Source organism: Macaca thibetana, chromosome 8, assembly GCF_024542745.1.
Source record: "Macaca thibetana thibetana isolate TM-01 chromosome 8, ASM2454274v1, whole genome shotgun sequence".
Taxonomy (NCBI): Eukaryota; Metazoa; Chordata; class Mammalia; order Primates; family Cercopithecidae; genus Macaca; species Macaca thibetana.
Genome location: NC_065585.1, coordinates 64,622,307 through 64,645,147, shown reverse-complemented (window position 1 = coordinate 64,645,147; position 22,841 = coordinate 64,622,307). Strand labels below are relative to the sequence as shown.

General features: G+C 42.5%; 1 non-coding gene across 1 annotated transcript; it reads right to left on the bottom strand.

The window, feature by feature from the left end:
• Nucleotides 1-14,453: 14,453 nt before the first annotated feature.
• Nucleotides 14,454-14,584, bottom strand: LOC126961920 (small nucleolar RNA SNORA20). Its single transcript, XR_007728500.1, has one exon. It is a non-coding gene; the product is annotated as a small nucleolar RNA SNORA20 (small nucleolar RNA).
• Nucleotides 14,585-22,841: the final 8,257 nt, after the last annotated feature.

Here is a 22,841-nt window from a genome sequence, read left to right as displayed (position 1 = left end):
TCTACCTTTGGGAGGGGCCACAGGACCAGTTGAGTCATGAGTCATGAGTCCAGGTGGGGTCATTCTGAAAAACATCTCAAAAAAAAAACCCCATCTTAGGTTCTACAATAGTGATGTTATCTATAGGAACAATTGGGAAAGTCACAAATCTTGTGACCTCTGGCCACATGACCCCTGAGCAGTAAGGAAGTATGGAAATCATGCCTTGGCTGGGTTTGGGTCTCATAGTTGAAATCCCAGCACTTTGGGAGGCCAAGGCAGGAAGATTGCTTGAGCCCAGTAGTTTGAGACCAGTCTGGGCAATATAGTGAGACCTCATCTTTATTAAAAAAAAAAAAAGAAGAGAAGAAGAGAAAAGGAAACTATGCCCACATCTTAGCAGAGATCAGGCTCCTCCCATAACCTTATCCTTATGACCTTTCATTAGTCTTAGAAAGGCAGTCTTCAGTCCCTGAGCAAAGAAAGAGTGGGTTAGTTTTAGGAAGGGACTATTATTATCCTTGCTTTCAAGTAAACTATAAACTAAATTCCTCCCAAAGTCAGCTTGGCCTTTGCCCGGGAATGACCAAAGACAGCGTGGAGGTCAGAAGCAAGATGGAGACAACTATGTCAGATTTCTATTACTGACGTAATTTTGCAAAGGCGATTTCAAATCACCCATTGGGCTACAGCACACCTCAGTCCTGAGGTGTGAGCTGCAGAGATGGGAAAATGCTGATGACTGCTCTAACTTCTTCCTGCCTGACAGTGGGCAGTGGGTTTAGTCGGGGTAGGAGTTGCCCCAGGGTAGGAGGCATGAAACCATCTTGCAGTTGTCTGTATATATTCATGGGTACCTGGTTTGGGTCCCAAGGTACGCATAACAAAAACATTAGTGCTGTTATCCACAGCTTTAGTGACTATAAGACAAATAATAAGCCCTAACATAAGGAGTGAAAGTCCTAGCTTCAGGAGTCCCTGTAGAACTGGCTAGAAGTCTTCTTCTTCTTCTTTTTTTTTTTTTTTTTTTTTTTTTGAGATAGGGCTCACTCTGTTGCTCAGGTGGGAACGCACTGGCACAGTCATGGCTCACTGCAGCCTTGGCTTCCTGGGCTCAAGGGATCTTCAGCCTCCTGAATAGCTGGGACTACAGATGCATGCCAAGTTTGGCTAGATCTTCAGTTTTTTTGTAGAGACAGGGGTCTCACTATGTTGCCTAGGCTTGTCTTGAACTCCTAGGCCCAAGCAATCCTCCTGCCTTGGCTTCCCAAAGTGATGAGACTACAGGAGTGAGCCACTGTGCCCAGCTTGACCTGAAGTCTTAAGGGATCTGGGTGAATGATCCTGATAACTAATTAGATGTGGAGTCATCAGCAGACACTCAAAATCAATGAACAAGGCTGAAATCTAGTAACAAAGTGTAGTTTTTCCTAAAACATATTTTTTCTCTCCTAGTTCTCCATGTTTAATTAAAGACAAATCATAATAGGACCAATTTATTTGCAAAACAAAGTTCAGTCTTACTATACTTGGCCTAATTATTTGTATAAAGTACAAAAGGAATAATTATTTGCCATATAGGCACTTTTTAAAAAAATTGGCTTTGCAGGAACTCTTTCATAAGAAATCTCAAATTAGACCTTTTGAAAACCTCTTGAGCCAGCTAAGGATTTATTTCTGCCTGCAGATACCTGTATGAATTGAGTGTATTCCTCTCCTCGAGGTCTCAGAATAGCTTGGGCTTCCTGGGCCTGTCAGAAGTGACATTTTTTATTTACCACAGGTCAGAAATCCAGTACAAAACATAGTACAAGGCCAGTTTTCCAAAAAGGCTTTTATCATCTCTATAGGTCAACTTCAGTTCCTCAAAACAGTCTGAAAACATGTTTTTCTAGTCAACACCTTGGTGAAATAGCCATAGTCTCCAATTGTGTCCGGTTACAAAAGAAAACTGATTCTTTTTTTCCCCTCATGGGACTCTGCTCAATAAGGAAAACTGATTCTTATTGAACTTATGCAAATGACTGTGTTGCTATAAGTTAAGAATACTCAGAGTTTCCAAATTCTGGAGAGATTCCATAGAGAGAAATACACTCTAAATTTTGCTCACAGGAGTAAATTTTACTCAATAGTTAACAGCTGGCCAGGCACAGTGCCTCATGCCTGTAATCCCAGTACTTTGGGAGGCTGAGCTGGGTGGATCACCTGAGGTCAGGAGTTTGAAACCAGCCTGGCCAACATGGTGAAACCCTGTCTTTACTAAAAACACAAGAATTAGCCGGTGCGGTGGTGGGCACCTGCAGTCCAGGTTATTTGGCACTCCAGCCTGAGCATCAAAGTGAAAGAAAAAAATTATTAAAAGCTGTAAATAGCACAAAATGAAAGTTTTTGTGACTTTGAAAAATGAAACAAAAATAATCGATGGGTTGGGTATCCAATAACAGGTATTAACTAACCGGGTATCGAAGAACAGGTATAAAAGTAGATTATTGCCAGGCATGGTGGCTCATGCTTATAATCCTAGCACTTTGGGAGGCCAAGACAGGCGGATCACCAAGTCAAGAGTTCAAGACTAGCTTGTCCAACACAGTGAAACCCTGTTTCTACTAAAAATACAAAAATTAGCTGGGCCTGGCCGCAGGCGCCTGTAATCCCAGCTACTTGGGAGGCTGAAGCAGGAGAATTGCTTGAACCTGGGAGATGGAGGTTCCAGTGAGCAGAGCTTGCACCACTGCACTCCAGCCTGGGCGACAGAGCTAGACTTTGTCTCAAAAAAAAAAAAAAAAATCGATTATTTCAGTCTCCTACTAGTTCAGTCCATGCAATTAACTTCTGTTCTGCTTGATACTCATGAACACATCAACTTTCCATGAGATTCCTGGAAATTTTGTTTTTGTTTTTGTTTTTCTATTCCAATAACACAATTTCCAAAGTTATCAAGAACCTGTGTCTGGGCACAATGGCACATGCCTGCAATCCCAGCAGTCTGGGAGGCTGAGACTGGAGGATTACTTGAGCTCAGGAGTTTAAGACCAGCCTGGGCAGCAGGGCAAAATCTTGTCTCTACAAAAAAACCCACAAAAACCCACAAAAAATTAGCCAGGCATGGTGGTATGTGCCTGTAGTTCCAGTTACTCAGGAGACCGTGGTAGGAGGATTGCTTGAGCCTGGGGGGTTGAGGCTGCAGCGAGTCAAGATCGCACCACTACACTCCATGCTGGGCGACAGAGTGAGACCCTGTCTCAAACAAAAACAAAAACAAAAACAAGGCCAAAAGTCTGCATTCAAAAGCGCCTGTCAAAGTCCTATAGCTGATTATAAAACCACGTTTTTAAAAAGTATCAGGCTGGGCACGGTGGCTCACGCCTGTAATCCCAGCACTTTGGGAGGCCAAGGCAGGTGGATCACCTGAGGTCAGGAGTTTGAGACTAGCCTGGCCAACATGGTGAAACCTCGTCTCTACTAAAAGTACAAAAATTTGCTGGGCATGGTGGCACACAACTGTAATCCCAACTACTCGGGGGGCTGAGGCACAAGAATCACTCGAACCCGGGAAGTTGAGGTTTCAGTGAGCCGAAATCGTGCTCATTATATCAAAGTAAAATAATTGGTGATAACATAAGTCTCAGAATGGCCATGGTTAAGAACACAATTGACAAGGAAGTTTGATTATTTTTGTGACATATGACATTTACCATTACAATTATAATTATTACTGATGACATACACTAAGTCATATCGGAATTAAAGGAGTTTTGCCCAATTCTGGAACACACACCAATAACGTGTTCATACAAATACAGCCTAAAGAAAACCAAACAGGCTGGACATAGTGGCTCATGCCTGTAATCCCAGCACTTTGGGAGGCCAAGCTGGGAGGATCACCTGAGCTCAGAAGTTCAAGAGCAGCCTGTGGTCAACGAGGTGAAACCCTGTCGCTACTAAAAATACAAAAATTAGCTGGGCTTGGTGGTGGGTGCCTGTCATCCCAGCTACTTGGGTGGTTGAGGCAGAAAAATTGCTTGAACCCGGGAGGTGGAGGTTTCAGTGAGTTGAAATCGTGCCTCTTCACTCCAGCCTGGGCAACAGACAGAGTGAGTCTTGGTCTAAAAAAAAAAAAAAGAAAGTCAAACACCATTTCCTACTTGACAGTGCTTCGTATATAATTTTTTTGATGGTTGTATGGTTTTTTAAATATAGACAACTCTTGATAATTTGTACCAATGAACTAGGGGTGATGAACTGGTGTGATGTTCAATAGTCCTTTATACTTGGTTTGACCTTCCTTATCGAAATTGTAACAAAAAGCCAAATACTAAAGCCATACTGGAAGGTGTAGTTTGGGAAGAAAGGGGAAGCTGCTCCCCTGCTGCATTCCTGTACTCTCCTTTGTGCTGGGAATGAACATCGTCATCTTGCCATAGAGCTGTCTTCTTTGCAAACACCTTATAATCGCTCAGCTGGTCTGGGGTTCCGGTAAGGAAAGCCTCTGTGTAGAAGTGAAGCTTCAGCAGTGGTTTGACAAGTCCTGAGATCAGAATTTCTTCCTTGGCAGTGGTTCGCCAAGTCCTGAGATCAGAATTTTGTTTTTGAGATGAATATAAAAGCACCTAAAGGTCAAGGAAAATATTCTTCCTGTGATTAAGGAACTTAAGACCTTTGCTTTATAAGTGTAGATGATCACTCCCCTCTGAAAGGGAGGCAGAAAGAATGTTGCTTTAATTCCTTTCCCCTGGCCCATCTCTTTTTTTCTTCTCCGGGCATGGTCCAACAGATGCGCGAGGCCTCTCGGGGGGCTGGCCTGCCTCCAGCCTGGAGGCTGGTTTACAGCGGCATGCCTCACTCTGCCATCTTCGATCCTTCCTTTATATAATTTTAACACACCAAATAAGCCAAATGTCTCTTTGGACTTCAGGGGACTTAGTATCTAAAAGCTTAATGAGTACAATAGGGCTGAATTTAGAATTTGAAATTTTGATTTTTGGAAAGTTTGTCAAATCTCAAAGATTTCACACACTTTTCCCAAAATGGGATCACAGGTCATTCATTTAGCCAAAGTGATAACTCAAAACATTTCAAAAGGGAAAAACCTTTACTCTGATAGAGACGGGACTCAGCTTTTCAAACAAAACCCAAGAAAGACACCATGAGGCCAGCTGAATCCGTCTCTTCTTTCTTCCCGCTTTTCCCTTTTTTCTTTCCATTTACTCAAAAGGCAAACAAAAATCTTTCACTATCTCTCAATATTGCATGACAGTCTTGTTCAAAATAGAAAACAAAAAATTTTCCTTTGTATTAGTGTACTTTTAATGTTAAACTCAATTTTTAATAAAACCTTATAAACAATAAATTTAATTTTTATTTATTTATTTATTTAAGACAGAGTCTGGCTTTGTCGCCCAGGCTGGAGTGCAGTGGTGGGACCTCGGCTCACTGCAGCCTCTGCCTCCTGGGTTCAAGTGATTCTCCTACCTCAGCCTCCCGCGTAGCTGAAACTACAGGTAGCGCTGCCATGCCCGACTAATTTTTGTATTTTTAGTAGAGACGGGGTTTCTCCATGTTGGTCAGGTTGGTCTCAAACTCCTGACCTCAGGTGATCTGCCCACTGCAGCCTCCCAAAGTCCTGGGATTACAGGCATGAGCAGGAGTCATCACGCCCGGCCTTATTTAATCTTAATTGTGTACCTGCAGTACCATAAAGACCTTCTGTAGCTTCTCAGTGCTCAGGTATGATGCAGAAAGGTCTCCACAACCATGTCCCACATCTGCTACTATTCTTTAACCTGAATTCTCCACTCCAATTAACTCACCTACTGGGGCTCTCCAACAGAGTTCTTTTTTTTTTTTTTTTTTTTTTTTTTTTGGAGACGGAGTCTCGCTCTGTCGCCCAGGATGGAGTGCAGTGGCCAGATCTCAGCTCACTGCAAGCTCCTCAGGTTTACGCCATTCTCCTGCCTCAGCCTCCCGAGTAGCTGGGACTACAGGCGCCCACCACCTCGCCCGGCTAGTTTTTGTATTTTTTAGTAGAGACGGGGTTTCACTGTGTTAGCCAGGATGGTCTCGATCTCCTGACCTCGTGATCCGCCCCTCTCGGCCTCCCAAAGTGCTGAGATTACAGGCTTGAGCCACCGCGCCCGGCCTCTCGAACAGAGTTCTAATCCCTGCTCTGTCATTAACTCCCTGTCTGACAAATGATCTCTTCCTTCTGGCTCTTGGTCTGCTCACCCACAAATTAGGAGTGGTACTGGGAAGGGATGGGATAGATCCCTCCCCTAGGTCCTTTTCAGATCTAATATTCTGTCAATCTGTGACTAGATGAGATCAAAGGGCCTTCCTTTCCAACTCTACACTTGAATCAGCAATTTACATTTTCGTGGGTTTGGTATTGTTTCTCCAATTGTCCTTGAGTTTATTAAACACAAGACGATCTCTTTGTATCCCCCCAAGAATATCCCGCTAGAATAGTTGCTCCAGAAATGTATGTTGATTTTCTGGGTTACCATTTAAAGTGCTATACATTAATAATTGCTCCCTTCCTATTATTTGAAATAGGTCGATTAAGCCAGTTTCTTTTAGAACAAAGACTACAAATTGAAATGCTTGTGCTGAATTAGAACAATTGGGAACATTTGGGAGGCTGAGGCAGGCAGATTACTTGAGTCTAGGAGTTCAAGACCAGCCTGGGCAACATGGCAAAATCCCATGTCTACAAAATAATACAAAAAAATTAGCAGGGCGTGGTGGTGAACACTGATGGTCCCGCTACTTGGGAGGCTGAATTGGGAGGATCACCTAAACCTGGGAAGTCGAGGCTGCAGTGAGCTGTGATCGTGCCACTGCACTCCGGCCTGGGTGATGGAATGAGACCCTGTCTCAAAAGAAAAAAAGAACAATTGGAAACAATTCTTGATCTTAGCATTAGGTCCTTAACAATATATCTAATTTATGCAATCTATATATCACTGACATACATATAAATATTATTAGCATCTTGAAGAATAAAAGTATCTGTTTTTAGAAATGAAGAGGACATTGGGGATGACAAAGTCAAAACTTTTTATTTTTTAGATTTCCTTTTTTTTTCTTTTTTCTCTTTGGACAGGGTCTTGCTGTGTCACCCAGGCTGGAGTGCAGTGGTGCAATCTTGGCTCACTGCTGCCTCCACCTCCCGGGTTCAAGTGATTCTTGTCCCTCAGCCTCCCAAGTAGCTGGATTACAGGTGTGAGCCACTGCACCTGGCCTTTACTTTATAGATTTAGAAAATTAATTTCTAGAGTTTAAGATTTGTCTGAGAGCAAATAGATAAAATTTAAAATTTGATAACATTTTAAATAGATAAAAATTAACAAGTGAAATTAAAGAAATGATCTTTTGGGTCATTTTAAAATGTATTGACCGAGTTATGAGACTGGCTAGTTTTTGTATTTTTGGTAGAGACATGGGTTTTGCCATGTTGCCCAGGCTGGTCTTGAACTTCTGGGCTCAAGCAATCCTCCCATCTCAGTCTCCCAAAGTTCTGGGATTACAGGTGTGAGCCACCGTTCCCAGCCACTGAAAGTTTATTTCATATAGTAATATAATTCCTCCCCCCTCCTCTTTTTTTTTTTTAGGGAGGGAGGGAGTTGGATTTAAATATCAAATTTTGTTAAAGGAAGACTTAGCCTAGCTAATGTCACAGCCATCCATTGCCTTGTTCTTTATCTTAAAATGGGACAATTACCCCTGGTTTTTGCCCATCTTTCAGTGAATATGAAGATTTGATTAAGAAGGGTATGAAAATGTCATTCATACATATCTAAATTCATGAATTTTGCCAAATCTACGTATTATCTCTATTATTATTTACTTACTACTTTTATAGCCACATGACACATAATGATGTTTTCATCAATGATGGATCACATATATGATGGTGGTCCCAAATAGAGTTTTTTTGTTTTTTTGAGATGGAGTTTCACTCTTGTTGCCAAGGCTAGAGTGCAATGGCACGATCTTGGCTCACTGCAACCTCCGACTCCCAGGTTCAAGCTATTCTCCTGCCTCAGCCTCCAGAGTAGCTGGGACTACAGGTGCACACCACCATACCCAGCTAATTTTTGTATTTTTAGTAGAGATGGGGTTTCACCCTGTTAGCCAGGCTGGTCTCAAACTTCTGACCTTAGGAGATCCATCTGCCTTGACCTCCCAAGTGCTGGGATTACAGGCGTGAGCCACCACACCTGGCCTAAATTTTCTTTAAGTTTTTTTTTTATTTTTTTAGCTGCAGTGTTAAATTTTATATATATATATATATATGTATGTGTATGTATATAATTTTTTTTATTTTTAAGAGACACGGTCTTGTCCTGTTACTCAGGCTGGAGTGCAGTGTCACAAGCATGCTCACTGCAACCTTGAACTCACTGCTTAAAGGTTCAAGCAAGCTTCCCACCTCAGCCTCCCAAGCAGCTGGGACTATAGCTAATTTAAAAAAATTTTTTTTAGAGATGGGGTCTTGTTATGTTGCCCAGACTGATCTCGAAGTCCTGGTCTCAAGCAGTCCTCCCACCTCGGCCTCCTAAATTGCTGGGATTACAGTCATGAGCCACCATGCCTGGCCTATACTTTTAATAATTGTTTTAGAGGTAGTTCTCCTACATATATCTTTAGAAAGTTAATTGTAAAAGGGCCTCAGGCAGGTCTTCAGAGGTATTCCTGAATAAGGCATTGTTATCCTAGGAGATGACAGCTCCATGCATGATACTGCCCCTGAAAACTTTCCAGTGGGACAGGATGTGGAGGTGGAAGACAGTGATATTGATGATCCTGCCCCTGTGTAGGCCTAGGCCAGTAGGTATGTTTGTGCCTTCATTTTTAACAAAAAATGTACAAAGTAAAAACACTTTAAAAATAGAAAGAAGCTTATAGAATAAGAATATAAAGAAAATATTTTTGTATAGCTGTACAATGTGTTTGAAGCTAAGAGTTATTATAAAAGAATAAAAAAGTTAATTAAAAAGTTTATCAAGTAAAAAGTTTCAGTAAGCTAAGGTTAACTTTTTACTGAAGAAAGAAAATATATTTTTATAAATTTAGTGTAGCCTAAATGTACAGTGTTTATACAGTCCACAAGAGTGTACAGTAATGTCCTAGGCCTTCACAGTCACTCACCATTCACTCACTGACTCACCCAGAGAAACTTCTAGTCCTTCAAGCTCCATTCATAGTAAGTGCCCTATAGAAGTCTACCATTTTTTATCTTTTATACTGTGTTTTTTGTTTGTTTGTTTGTTTGTTTGTTTTTGTTTTTTGAGATGGAATCTTGCTCTGTCACTCAGGCTGGAGTGCAGTGGCACAATCTCGGCTCACTGCAACCTTCACCTCCCGGGTTCAAGCAGTTCTTCTGCCTCAGCCTCCTGAGTGGCTGGGATCACAGGCGTGCACCACCAGGCCCTGCTGATTTTTGTATTTTTAGTAGAGATGACCTGACCATGTTGGCCAGGTCAGTCTTGAACTCCTGACCTCAGGTGATCCACCTGCCTCAGCTTCCCAAAGTGCTGAGATTACAGGTGTGAGCCACTGCGCCCAGCCCATACTGTATTTTTATTGTACCTTTTTCATGTTTAGATAAGTTTAGATACACAAGTACTTACCATCATGTGACAATTGCCTACAGTCAGTACAGTAACGTGCTGTATAGGTTTGTAGTTTAGAAGCTATAGGGTAGGCCGGGCGCGGTGGCTCACGCCTGTAATCCCAGCACTTTGGGAGGCCGAGGCGGGCGGATCACAAGGTCAGGAGATCGAGACCACGGTGAAACCCCGTCTCTACTAAAAATACAAAAAATTAGCCGGGCGCGGTTGTGGGCGCCTGTAGTCCCAGCTACTCGGGAGGCTGAGGCAGGAGAATGGCGTGAACCCGGGAGGCGGAGCTTGCAGTGAGCCGAGATCGCGCCACTGCACTCCAGCCTGGGTGACAGAGCGAGACTCCGTCTCAAAAAAAAAAAAAAAAAAGAAGCTATAGGGTATACCAGCAGCCCTAACATTTTTGGCACCAGGGACCACTTTCACAGGAGACAATTTTTCCACAGATGGGGTGGGGTAAGGGGATGGTTTTGGGATGAAACTGTTCCACCTCAGATCATCAGGCTCGTAAGGATCGCACAACCTAGATTCCTCGCATGCACAGTTCACAAGAGGGTTTGCACACCTATGAGAATCCAATGCTGCTGCTGATCTGACAGGAGCTGGAGCTCAGGAGGTAATGCAAGCAATGGGGAGAGGCCGCAAAGACAGATGAAGCCTCACGTGCTCACTTGCTGCTCACTCCCTGCTGTGCGGCCCAGTTCCTAACAGGCCATGGACCAGTACCTGTCTGCGATACAGGGGTTGGGGACGCCTGGGCTATACCATACAGCCGAGGTGTGTAATAGCCTCTACTATCTAGGTTTGTGTAAGTACATTCTATGATGCTCACACAATGGCAAAGTTGCCTAAAGGCACATTTCTCAGAACATATCCCCATAATTACGGGATATATGGCTGTAGTTAAACTGATCACCATATTATTTAAATGATTTGTGTGAAGTTACACTAAAATCTGTAACAATTTAAATAAAATATATTTCTTCATAGGCCACCTAGGAAACACTGGGATAGTGGAAATAAATGCATTTGAGTTGAAGAATCAGAAGATTTGGATTTAAATCATAGCTTTTTTTTTTTAACTTTTATTTTAAGGTCAGGGGTACAAGTGCAGGCTTGTTGCATAGGTAAACTTGTGTCATGGGGGTTTGTTGCAAAGATTATTTCATCACCCAGGTGTTAAACCTTGTACCCATTAGTTATTTTTTCCTGAGCCTCTCCCTCCTTTCCCACTTCATCCTCCAAAAGGCCCCCGTGTGTGTTGTTCCCCTCTATGTGCCCATGTGTTCTCATCATTTAGCTCCCACTTATAAGTGAGAACATACTGTATTTGGTTCTCTGTTCCTGTGTTAGTTTGCTAAGGATAATGGCCTTCAGCTCCATCCATGTCCCTACAAAGGACATGATCTTGTTCTTTTTTATGGTTTCAAGCTTTGCTTTTTCCTAGTCAGGTGATTTTGAGGAAGTAATCTTGGTTTCTTTACGTATGAAATTATGACCATAATACATAAGTTATAGTGTTGTTATGGTGATAAATAGGATCATGTCTGTGAATGCACTTTGAAAAAGTGAAGACAATGCACATTATTAGTTGTTATTGTTAAACAAAGAGAAAATTAGTGTTGGGAGGAGAAAGTACTATTGTTTTAATAGTAGTTTATTCAGAAGGATAGAAGGTGTAGAAAATGTCTATATTTTAAGGAATGGATATACAAAAATGTTTATTGTATTAGGTAGATCAGAAAATGGAAGAAAAGTTAATCAAATACTGCAAAAAGACAGGAAGCAAAACCCACCGAAATTTTCTTGATAAAAAGAGCATTTTTAGTATAGGTCCAACATAAAATTGTGACAGTTTTATGTGAAGTTTAAAAAATATAATTTCAAGTATTAAAAACGTAATTATATATGAATCAAAAGTTATCATAACAGTAATTAATGTCTTATGTATTTCATTACAATCATTAATTCTCTCCTAATACTGATACAATTTCTTTTTTTTTTAATTATACTTTAAGTTCTGGGGTACATGTGCATAACGTGCAGGTTTGTTACATATGTATACTTGTGCCATGTTGGTGTGCTGCACCCATCAATTCGTCAGCACCCATCAACTCGTCATTTACATCAGGTATAACTCCCAATGCAATCCCTCCCCGCTCCCCCCTCCGCGTGATAGGCCCCGGTGTGTGATGTTCCCCTTCCCAAGTCCAAGTGATCTCATTGTTCAGTTCCCACCTATGAGTGAGAACATGCGGTGTTTGGTTTTCTGTTCTTGCGGTAGTTTGCTGAGAATGATGGTTTCCAGCTGCATCCATGTCCCTACAAAGGACACAAACTCATCCTTTTTTATGGCTGCATAGTATTCCATGGTGTATATGTGCCACATTTTCTTAATCCAGTCTGTCACTGATGGACATTTGGGTTGATTCCAAGTCTTTGCTATTGTGAATAGTGCCGCAATAAACATACGTGTGCATGTGTCTTTATAGCAGCATGATTTATAATCCTTTGGGACAATTTCTTAATTGATCTCTAGTGTCTAACGTAAACCATGTTAAGGCTCCTGAATATGTGTTACTTAATTGCAAAGTGTATGCATAGTAAAAACTACAGCTCCTCAGAATCGAACCATGTTTATTAATAAAAAGTTCTTTGAAACATATTCCAGGCCGCGTGCAGTGGCTCACGCCTGTAATCCCAACACTTAGGGAGGCTGAGTCAGGTGGATAGCTTGAGTCCAGGAGTTCGAGACCAGCCTGGGTAGGACAGTGAGACCCTCTCCCTACAAAAAAATACAAAAATTAGCCTGGCATGGTGGCATGTGCCTGTAGTCCCAGATACTCAAGAAGTTGAGGTGGGAGGATGACTTGAACCTGGGAGGCAGAGGTTGCAGTGAGTCGAGATTGTGCCATTGCATTCCAGCCTGGGTGACACAATGAGAAGCTGCCTCAAAAAAAAAAAAAAAAAAAAGAAACATATTCCAACACTTCTCCACCCTCTTTATTCCTTGACTACCTGCTCTGCCCTCTTATTCTTGCTAGGGATCTTGCCTTCAACTTCATAAACTAGTGATTGTCTGAGCCACTGTCAACTTCCGGCGCCCAAATTGCTGCACCTGAACTGCCTTCCCTTCGCCCTGGACCGATGAAGGGGGCGTGTCTCCATTCTGGGTTCTGAACTTTGTGCTCACTGTGTCTTCTGCACTCTGTGTGACTCCAGTCTTGCCCTCTCTGCCAGCTTTTCGCATCAACATTAAACACTTTCGCAACTTCTCCTGGTCACAGGTTTCCATCTAGCACAGCCTTTACTCTTTCTATCCCTTGTGGCCAAATGTGTCCTGTCCAAAGAACTCTATTCCTAATGTCGTATTTTGTCATCCTTTGCATCCTTCACTTTCCAATTCAGCCTCCATATTTCTGTTTCCTGAGAATATTGTTTTCCCCCACCAAAGTATAATCCATAAACATTTTTACATACTTTTAAAGAAACTCTGGCTATGTGCAGTGGCTCATGTCTGTAATCTCAGCACTTTGGGAGGCTGAGATGGGAGGATCACTTGAGCCCAGGAGTTTGAGACTAGCCTGGGCAACATAGGGAGATGTTAACTCTACAAAAAAAAAAAAAAAAAATTAGTGGGGCATGGTGGTGCACGCCTGTGGTCCTAGCTACTTGGGAGGCTGTGGTGGAAGGATCAGTTGTGCCTCTAAGATTGAGGCTGCAGTGAACAGTCATTGTGCCACTGCACTACAGCCTGGGCAACAGTGCAAGATGCTATCTCAAAAAAAAGAAAAAAAGAGTTTCCAAATCCTCAACATTTAAAAAGTATTAAAAAAATAATAAAAGAAAATGATATATAAAATCTGCCTGTAATGCCTCTATATAAATTGTTCACATGCTCCATTTCCCCTCACATGCCTTTTTCCTGTGGGTAGATTTCTTGTGGTCATAGCACCCATACTGATTTTTTTTTTTTTTTTAAGATGGAGTTCGCTATTGTTGCCCAGGCTGGAGTGTAAGGGCATGATCTCGGCTCACCGCAACCTCCGCCTCCCAGGTTCAAGCAATTCTCCTGCCTCAGGCTCCCAAGTAGCTGGGATTACAGGCTTGCACCACCACACCCACCCAATTTTGTATTTTTAGTATAAACGGGGTTTCTCCATGTTGGTCAGGCTGGTCTTGAACTCCCAACTTCAGGTGATCCGCCTGCCTCAGCCTCCCAAAGTGCCACCCATACTGACTTTTAATTCCACCCCAGGAAGCAAGCATAGCCTGGTTCCCAAAACAAGTGGACTGGGATCAAGAGGCTACCTGAGAGAACTTTGACTTAGTTATTTGAGTACTATGTTCGTATTAAGATTTAAAAAGATTTCCATGCTAGTAAATCTAACGTACACTTCAATCTGGATTTAAATCTCGATGTCTTAGTAATGTTTGACACAACCGATCATCCCTTCATGACCTCTCTTCTGTCCCTGGTTTTGTGGTGGGTCCTCCTGGTGACCTGTCTACTGTGGTTTATCTCCTCAGTCTCCTCCTGCACTGTTTTTTACATGCTGGGATTCCTAAGGGCTGCATCCTGAGTTCCTCTGTTCTTGTCACGCTGCAAATTCTTCTCAGGTGATCCCATTTACTCTTGAGACTCCCATTACCATCTTCACGCTGGTGATTCTTAAATTGATTACTCCAGCAAAGACTTTTCTTAGAACTTCATCACTGTCTATCCAGTGGTCAACTGGAATGTCCACGTCATGTGTCATAATAGGCATGCAAAGCTCAGAATTTTCTTTTTGTTTCTTTCTTTTCTTTTTTCTTTTTTCTTCTTTCTTTTTTTTTTTTTTTAACCAAAAACAGTGTCTTGTCCATGCAGAAAAGATGAAAAGGGTGACTTCATTTCAATTTACAATATCCCAATATTATTTTATCCCATGCATGTAACTGCTTGTATCATTATGAGGCTATGGCAGCAAATAAATGGGAAGAAGCTTGATATTTTCTAAAATGGAAATTCTTACTTTCTTCAGTGACTTCCTATCCCCAAATTCTTATTTTCTTCAGTGTCCTCCATTTTATTTTGTTTTATTTATTTATTTTTTGAGACGGAGTCTTACTCTGTTGCCCAGGCTGGAGTGTAGTGGCGCAATCTCGGCTCACTGCAACCTCTGCCTCTCGGGCTCAAGTGATTCTCCTGCCTCAGACTCCCGAGTAGCTGGGATTAGGAGTGCCCGCCACCACGCCAGGCTAATTTTTGTATTTTTAGTAGAGCCGGGGTTTCGCCATGTTGGCCAGGCTGGCCTCGACTCCAGACCTCATGTGATCTGCCCGTCTTGGCCTCCCAAAGTGCTGGGATTACAGGCGTGAGCCACCGCGCCCAGCCTGTCCTCCATTGTAGTAAAGGGCATCACCATCCCCTCAGCTGCTCAAGCCAGAAACCTAGGAGTCATTGTTGACTTTTCCTTGACTACTTGATGACTTCCTTTTCCTTATGGTGCCCCCTCCCCATTAATTAATCACCAAGTCTTTTCTATTCTATCTTCTAAATACATCTTCAACCCATTTGCCTCCCTGTATCATCGTCACCACACCAAGTGCAAGTTACCATCATCTCTCAAGCAGACTGCTGTGAAAACTTCTTACCCTCCCATTAAAGCACATTTGATTGCATTGATTCTCTCCTTACACTCTTTTTTTTTTGAGATGGAGTTTTGCTCTTGTGGCCCAGGCTGGAGTGCAGTGGCGTGATCTCGGCTCACTGCAACCTCTACCTCCTGGGTTCAAGTGATTCTCATGCCTCAGCCTCCCAAGTAGCTGGGATTACAGTTGCTCACCACCACACCCAGCTAATTTTTGTATTTTTGGTAGAGACGGGGTTTTACCATGTTGGCCAGGCTAGTCTAGAACTCCTGACCTCAGTGATCCACTTGTCTTGGCCTCCGGAAGTGCTGGGGTTACAGGCGTGAGCCACCACCCCCGATCTCTCCTTATACTCTTGAAAGGTTTCTTGTTGCCTCTACGGTAAAAGCCTAAGACTGATGAGATGCTTTGTGATCCTCCCTCTGCCTAGTTGTTGAGGTTCAACATATCTTATTCCATATCCCATTCTTTCTGTTCCAGAAATTGTCCTCTCAGTTCTTTCCAATAAGAAGCCACTCTTCTTCCATCTTGGAATTTTACCTGGAATATATTAGCTTAACCTAACCAGCTTGAACATAGATAAGTTATTCTTTTATTTTTTTGAGACAGTCTCCTTCCGTCACTCAGGCTGGAGTGCAGTAGTACAGTCTTGGTTCACTGCAACCTCCGCCTCCTGGGTTTAAGCGAGTCTTCTGCCTCAGCTGTCTGAGTAGCTGGAACTACAAGCACACACCACCATGTCCAGTTAATTTTTTTTTTTTTTTTTTGAGACAGAGTTTCGTTCTTGTTGCCCAGGCTGGAGTGCAATCTCAGCTCACCACAAACTCCACCTCCTGGGTGCAAGCGATTCTTGTGCCTCAGTCTCCTGAGTAGCTGGGATTACAAGCGTACACCACCATGCCCAACTAATTTTTGTATTATTAGTAGAGACAGCGTTTCATCATGTTGGCCAGGCTGGACTCGATCTCCCGGCCTCAGGTGGTCCACCCGCCTCAGCCTCCCAAAGTGTTGGGATTACAGGTTTGAGCCACCACGCCTGGCCTAATTTTTGTGTTTTTAGTAGGGATGGGGTTTCACCATGTTGGCCAGGGTGGTCTTGAACTCCTGACCTCAAGTGATCCACCTGCCTCAGCCTCCCAAAGTGCTGAGATTACAGGAATGAGCCACCGTACCTGGCCAGATAAATTATTTTTTAGGTTTTATCTTTTTTTTTTTTTTTTTTTTTTTTTTTTTTTTTTTTTTTTTTTTTTGAGACGGAGTCTCGCTTTGTCGCCCAGGCTGGAGTACAGTGGCCGGATCTCAGCTCACTGCAAGCTCCGCCTCCCGGGTTTACGCCATTCTCCTGCCTCAGCCTCCCGAGTAGCTGGGACTACAGGCGCCCACCACCTCGCCCGGCTAGATTTTTGTATTTTTAGTAGAGACGGGGTTTCACCATATTAGCCAGGATGGTCTCGATCTCCTGACCTCGTGATCCGCCCGTCTCGGCCTCCCAAAGTGCTGGGATTACAGGCTTGAGCCACCGCGCCCGGCCAGGTTTTATCTTAAATATCACTTAGTTAAAGAACTTCTGTGAACTCTCACCCACAGTTTGTACTCCTTCTCAGCTTTATAAGTTATATTTGTATAACTCTTCAACTTTCCAGCTGCTAATCTCTATTGCACTCCAGCCTGGGCGACAGAGCAAGACTCCGTCTAAATAAATAAATAAAACAAGGTTATGAAGTAGTTATTATTTTCACCCTTGCACTGGAGTGTAATTTTATCGCTTTGTTCATTGCTCCAAGGGCAGCATGAAGGAGGCCTCTGTCTGTTGCTGACACACCTCTTCATTGGGTCATATTTTACAGTTAGTTACACTAGATTCTGACCATGACAGGAACTTTTTCCTGGCTCACGCAGACAGCTCTCAGGCCTCGCTGCCAGAGGATTGTCTTCCGTCATGTGCTGCCTCTTGTATCACAGCTTCTTCTCCGGTGGTTTTGGCTCCATCTTTTTTCATGACTGCCAGAGGAATTTATCTGGTCATGCATTGCCCTTGATGTCACCGTAGCCAGTCCCTATGATTTCTTTGAATGTGGTGGTTCTTCTAAAGGTGTTCAGAAAGGAGAATACTGCAAGGGACCTGCACTTGGCTCCTATCCTGAGTCCTCTTTGGGCATAAGGATGGGAAGCAGTGAATATGTCAGGGGAGCTGGACAAGGCCTGGAAGCTGAGGGCACAGGTTCTGGAGCCAAACAGACCTGGCTTCAAATTCAGCCTGCATCTGTTCCTAGGTGTGTCCCTGGTCATGGCAACTGACACAGGCCAGTGCTGGGGTAATGCAGAAAGGAGGAGAAGCATGCAGGCTGGAGGGATCATGCACAGCCACACAGAGGAGGGAAGAACCTACCTAGTTTTTTTGTTTTTTTTTTGAGATGGAGTCTTGCCCTGTCACCCAGGCTGGAGTGCAGTGGTGTGATCTCGGCTCACTGCAAGCTCCGCCCCCCGGGTTCAAGCAATTTTCCTGCCTCAGCCTCCTGAGTAGCTGGGATTACAGGCACGCACTACCATGTCTGGCTAATTTTTGTATATTTAGTAGAGATGGTGTTTCACCATGTTGGTCAGGCTGGTCTCGAGCTCCTGACCTCATAATCCGCCCGCCTCAGCTTCCCAAAGTGCTGGGATTACAGGGGTGAGCCACTGCACCCAGCCTGAACCTACCTTTTAGGATGAGTAAAATTTGGACAAATAGAAGGGAGCAAAAAGGTATTCTAGGCTGGGCACAGCAGCATGCACCAAGGCGTAGAGTTAGGAATGAGCATAGAAGTAGATAAAATAAGTCAATAGTGATTCTAAGATGTAATATTTTTTGGGGGCGGGAAATGAGAAATTGGAAGATGAGCTGACTTGAGGAACAATGGAGAGTTTAATTTTGGACTCATGAATTAGCATTTCCTATGGAATGTCCAAGCAGAGCTGTTCACAGAGTAGTCAGAGTTGCCGACAATATTTAAATATAGGCAAGAAGGCAAGAGCTGGAAAGGTATATACAGTAGATATGAGAAAGAGCTGTACCTTAATGTAAAGGCTTAGAGAAAAGAAAAGAGGAAGCATGTTTGTTGAAGATGTGTTCAATAAACAGAATAAGTGAAGGAAGAAATGGAAGAAGAAAGAAGGAAAGGAGGAGAGAGAGAAAAGGAAAGAAAACAGTTGGATGTGTGAATGAAGAGAGAAAAGAATAAAATTGTGGCCATGTGGCATCATGGAAGCCCAGGGAGGAGAGAGTTCAAAGAAAGGAAGAGCTGTCAATTGCATCCAATAGCAATTTAAGATATATATTTCTAGTTGGAAGGCAGAGGAAGACATCCAATTAAAGATAGTCCAAAAGTAGCATTAGGATATGGAGACGGCTGTTATACAAAAATTTTGGATGTAAGACAAAGATGCCCATTATCACTGCTATTATTTTACATTGATTTGAAACTTGTAATTCAACGCCTAAGTACAAAAGAAAGAGTATAATTATTGAAAATAAACACAACAAATAAGCAAAACATTGACTCTTTGTAAATCATATTATCCTCTACCAACAAAGTACCCCAAAGATGTAAGTTTTTTAAAAAAACTATTAAAAAAATGACTCAAATTAATTTAAATGTTTACTACAACTAATCAAAATCCCAATTCACTCTTGTGGTGACTTGACAGACCAATTCTAAATAACAGTAAGGTTAGAAGGCTGGATCCTGTAGAGAGCAGTGGTAAGAAACTCTTTTTGGTGAAGTAATCAAAATATTTTAGGAAAGGAATATTAATATTCACGTCTCATATATTCAATATAAAAATCACCTCCATTTTCCCAGACATTCAGTAAGATCTGCTAAATACAGAAATGTCTTCTGTAGCAGTTTCAAGGGAGGAACACCAAGCAAAAAGAATGGTCTTCTGCCTTTGGATTGGTTGAGAAAAAAGCAACTTGCAAAGATGAGACACAGTTAAATTCAGTGGAGTCAGAACCGAGAGTCAGAAATGACCAGGAGATTGTAAACCCCTGGGGATTTGAAGAAATCTTAGAGAATGAATTGCAACCCCAGTGAAATATGGGAAAGCTCAAGCCAACCTTTTCTAAATCTTAAAGTTCAGGGTAAAATATCAGTTGGCATATCAGTTACCTATGTGGAAGTTGTAAATTTTTTAGAAATCTCTAGAAAAGGCCAGGCGCGGTGGCTCACGACTGTAATCCCAGCACTTTGGGAGGCCAAGGTGGGCGGATCCCAAAGTCAGGAGATCCAGACCATCCTGGCTAATGTGGTGAAACCCCGTCTCTACTAAAAATACAAAAAAAAAAAAAAAAAAAAAAAAAAAAATTAGCCGGGCATTGTGGCAGGCACCTGTTGTCCCAGCTACTCGGGAGGAGAATGGCGTGAACCCAGGAGGCAGAGCAGCCTGGGTGACAGAGCGAGACTCCATCTCAAAAGAAAAAAAAAAAAAAAACAACTCTAGAAAAAACACAAAATATTAGTAGCACTTATGTCTATAATATTAAATTATCAATATTTTATTCTTGATACTTTTCTGAGTTTTCTGAATTTTATATAATGGGCATGCATTATTTTATAAGAAAAGTCTGTGAGTTAAAAAAGATAAGTAGGTAAAGCTGGGCATAGTGGCACTCGCCTATAGTAAAAAATTATTATTATTATTATTTTTTGAGGCAGAGTTTTGCTCTTGTCACCCAGGCTAGAATGCAATGGTGAAGTCTCAGCTCATTGCAACCTCCACCTCCTGGGTTCAAGTGATTCTCCTGCCTCAGCCTCCTGAGTAGCTGGGATTACAGGCGCCCAAAACCATGCCTGGCTAATTTTTGTATTTCTAGTAAAGACAGGGTTTCACCAGGCTGGCCAGCCTCATCTCGAACTCCTGACCTCAGGTGATCTGCCCACCTCGGCCTCCCAAAGTGCTGGGATTACAGGCATGAGCCACTGTGCCCTCCCAATGTTGTTATTATTATTATTTTTTTTAAAGGAGAGAAGTAGGATGAATGCTTGAATGGAAGGCAGGGTTAAATAAAGGTTTTCAAGTTTGCTTGCTTGGGGATTTCTAGGAGGGCCACAGTAAATGACTCATCATCAGTCATAGTTATGCATCATGATTCTCACTTTATATGCTTTGCTGTCATTTTAGAACCAAGCACCCAGGGTGATCAGTGGATGATACCTCCCTCTTCCCATTGATACCTCCCTCTTCTGATGCCACACACAAACCACACCAATTATACACTCTCTTGAAATGTTGTCTAGTTGTTTCATGTGCTTAAATATTTTAAAAAATTTCCTCATGGACCGCCCATGTGCTGAAATATTATTTTGCTAACTAGGTTATAAATGTGTGTATAAACATGTCATGGCTTGTATTTCTGTTGATTTTTCCTGTGATTCCTAATAATTAGCTAATTATCTATGCGGTTTTATGTTTATTTATTTATTGAGACAGGGTCTCACTCTGTTGCCCAGGCTGGAGGGCAGTGGCATGATCTGCAACCTCTGCCTCCCAGGTTCAGGCAATTCTCCTGCCTCAGCTGAGTAGCAGGGACTACAGCTACAGTCCCGAGTAGCTGGGACTGCAGGTACCCGCCACCACACTCAGCTAATTTTTGTATTTTTTAGTAGAGACAGGGGTCTTGCCATGTTGACTAGGCTGGTCTCAAACTCCTGGCCTCAAGTGATCTGCCAGCCTCGGCCTCACAAAGTGTTGGGATTACAGGCGTGAGCCATGGTGCCCAGCCTGGCCATAAAGAACTTATTTTTTTGTTTTTTTTGGAGACGGAGTGTTGTGCTGTTGCCCAGGCTGGAGTGCAGTTGCAAGATTTCGGCTCACTGCAACCTCTGCCTCCCATATTCAAGCGATTCTCCTGCCTTAGCCTCTCATTTAGCTGGAATTACAGACGACTGCCACCACACATGGCTAATTTTTTGTATTTTTAATAGAGATGAGGCTTCACTATGTTGGCCAGGCTGGTCTCGAACTCCTGGCCTTAAGTGATCTGCCTGCCTCGGCCTCCCAAAGTGCTAGGATTACAGGGTTGAGCCACGGTGCCCCGCCTGGCCGTAATAACTCTTAAAGACCATATTCACACAAACTATATTAGCACGGGCTTCTAATTTTTCATAAGATCTCCTCCATGAGGCAGCCTAGGAAGACGCCTACTGTAGTTAATCAAATTATGCTTGATGAACTGCTGGTAGGTTGATATTAGTTCCTTATCGCTGTAGAGCTATGGAATTATATTTTACATTTATATCTGTATTTTGAGCTATAGAGTTGTATTTTTATCAAATTAGTGCCTTTCTGTGTAACTTCCTTGTAAGTTCTGTGTAAGTTCCTTGCAGGCGTTCACATTTGTATTCTCCTGCACCTATTGTAATGCTTAGCACATAGCAATAACTCTAATAAATGTTTGGAGGCAATGACCTCATTTGGCTTCCAAACAACTCAGCAAGATAGTTAAATACGAATAATGATAAAAATATAGTAACAAGAATTAAGTAGTACTTGAACACTTGTGTGTGGCAGGCATTATGCTGAGCATGTCATATGGAATATTTCATGTACTCCTTACTTATTCCAAAAGAGGTAGGGCTCTGATTATTTCACTTTATGGATGGGGAAACAGGATCTTAGAAAGATTAACTGGTTTGAGCAGTGTCTGTGTAAGAAGCTGCAGAGCTGGGAGAAGAACTGGGGTCTTCCCATGAGAAAATCAGGGCTCTTCCTATTATCTTCTGCCTTTCCTAAAACCAGGTTTTGTCTCAATATTTGAGATTCTCATTTTTCTCAACTGGGAAAAAAACCCGAGTTTCTTAGAATAAAATATAAGGAGCCTAAAATATGTAACAAAAGCACTCTGCTCAGTACAAAGGGATTAACTATTTAATACCAGTGTCAGCAACCACAAAACAAATGAAAACTTTATGCCAATAGAGTATGACTTGAATTAGGAAACTGACTTTCTGGATTATTAAATTTAGGGAAAAAAGGGTTTGATTACGGTTTGAGCCAGTTCACGGTAGAGATCATTCAGCCTACACCCTGACACCACATCTTTACAAAATGCTGTCAAATTTATCTTTATATTTAAAGTGTTCAGGCCATACTTAGTAAATTGGTTAGCTATGAAGCCGACTGGGGCAACACCGAACCCCATCAACCGAATTCTGCCTTTGTTCCCTAGGCATTCTGGGCTGGTTGTTTAGATCACTTTCTATTACTTTTTGAGCAGAAATTCAGGGTGAGCATGGAAACAAGTATGTATCTGTTTTTTGTTTTGTTTTGTTTTTTTGAGACAGAGTCTCACTCCATCACCCAGGCTACAGTGCAGCGGAGTGACCTCGGCTCAAGCAATTCTCCTACCTCAGGCTCCCGAGTTGCTGGGACTACAGGCGCCCACCACCACATCAGAATAATTTTTGTATTTTCAGTAGAGATGGGGTTTCACCATGTTGGCCAAGCTGGTCTCAAACTCCTGACCTCAGGTGATCCGCCCACCTTGGCCTCCCAAAGTGCTGGGATTACAGTCATGAGCCACCGCACCTGGCTGGAAACAAGTATGTATCTTTGTTTATAAAC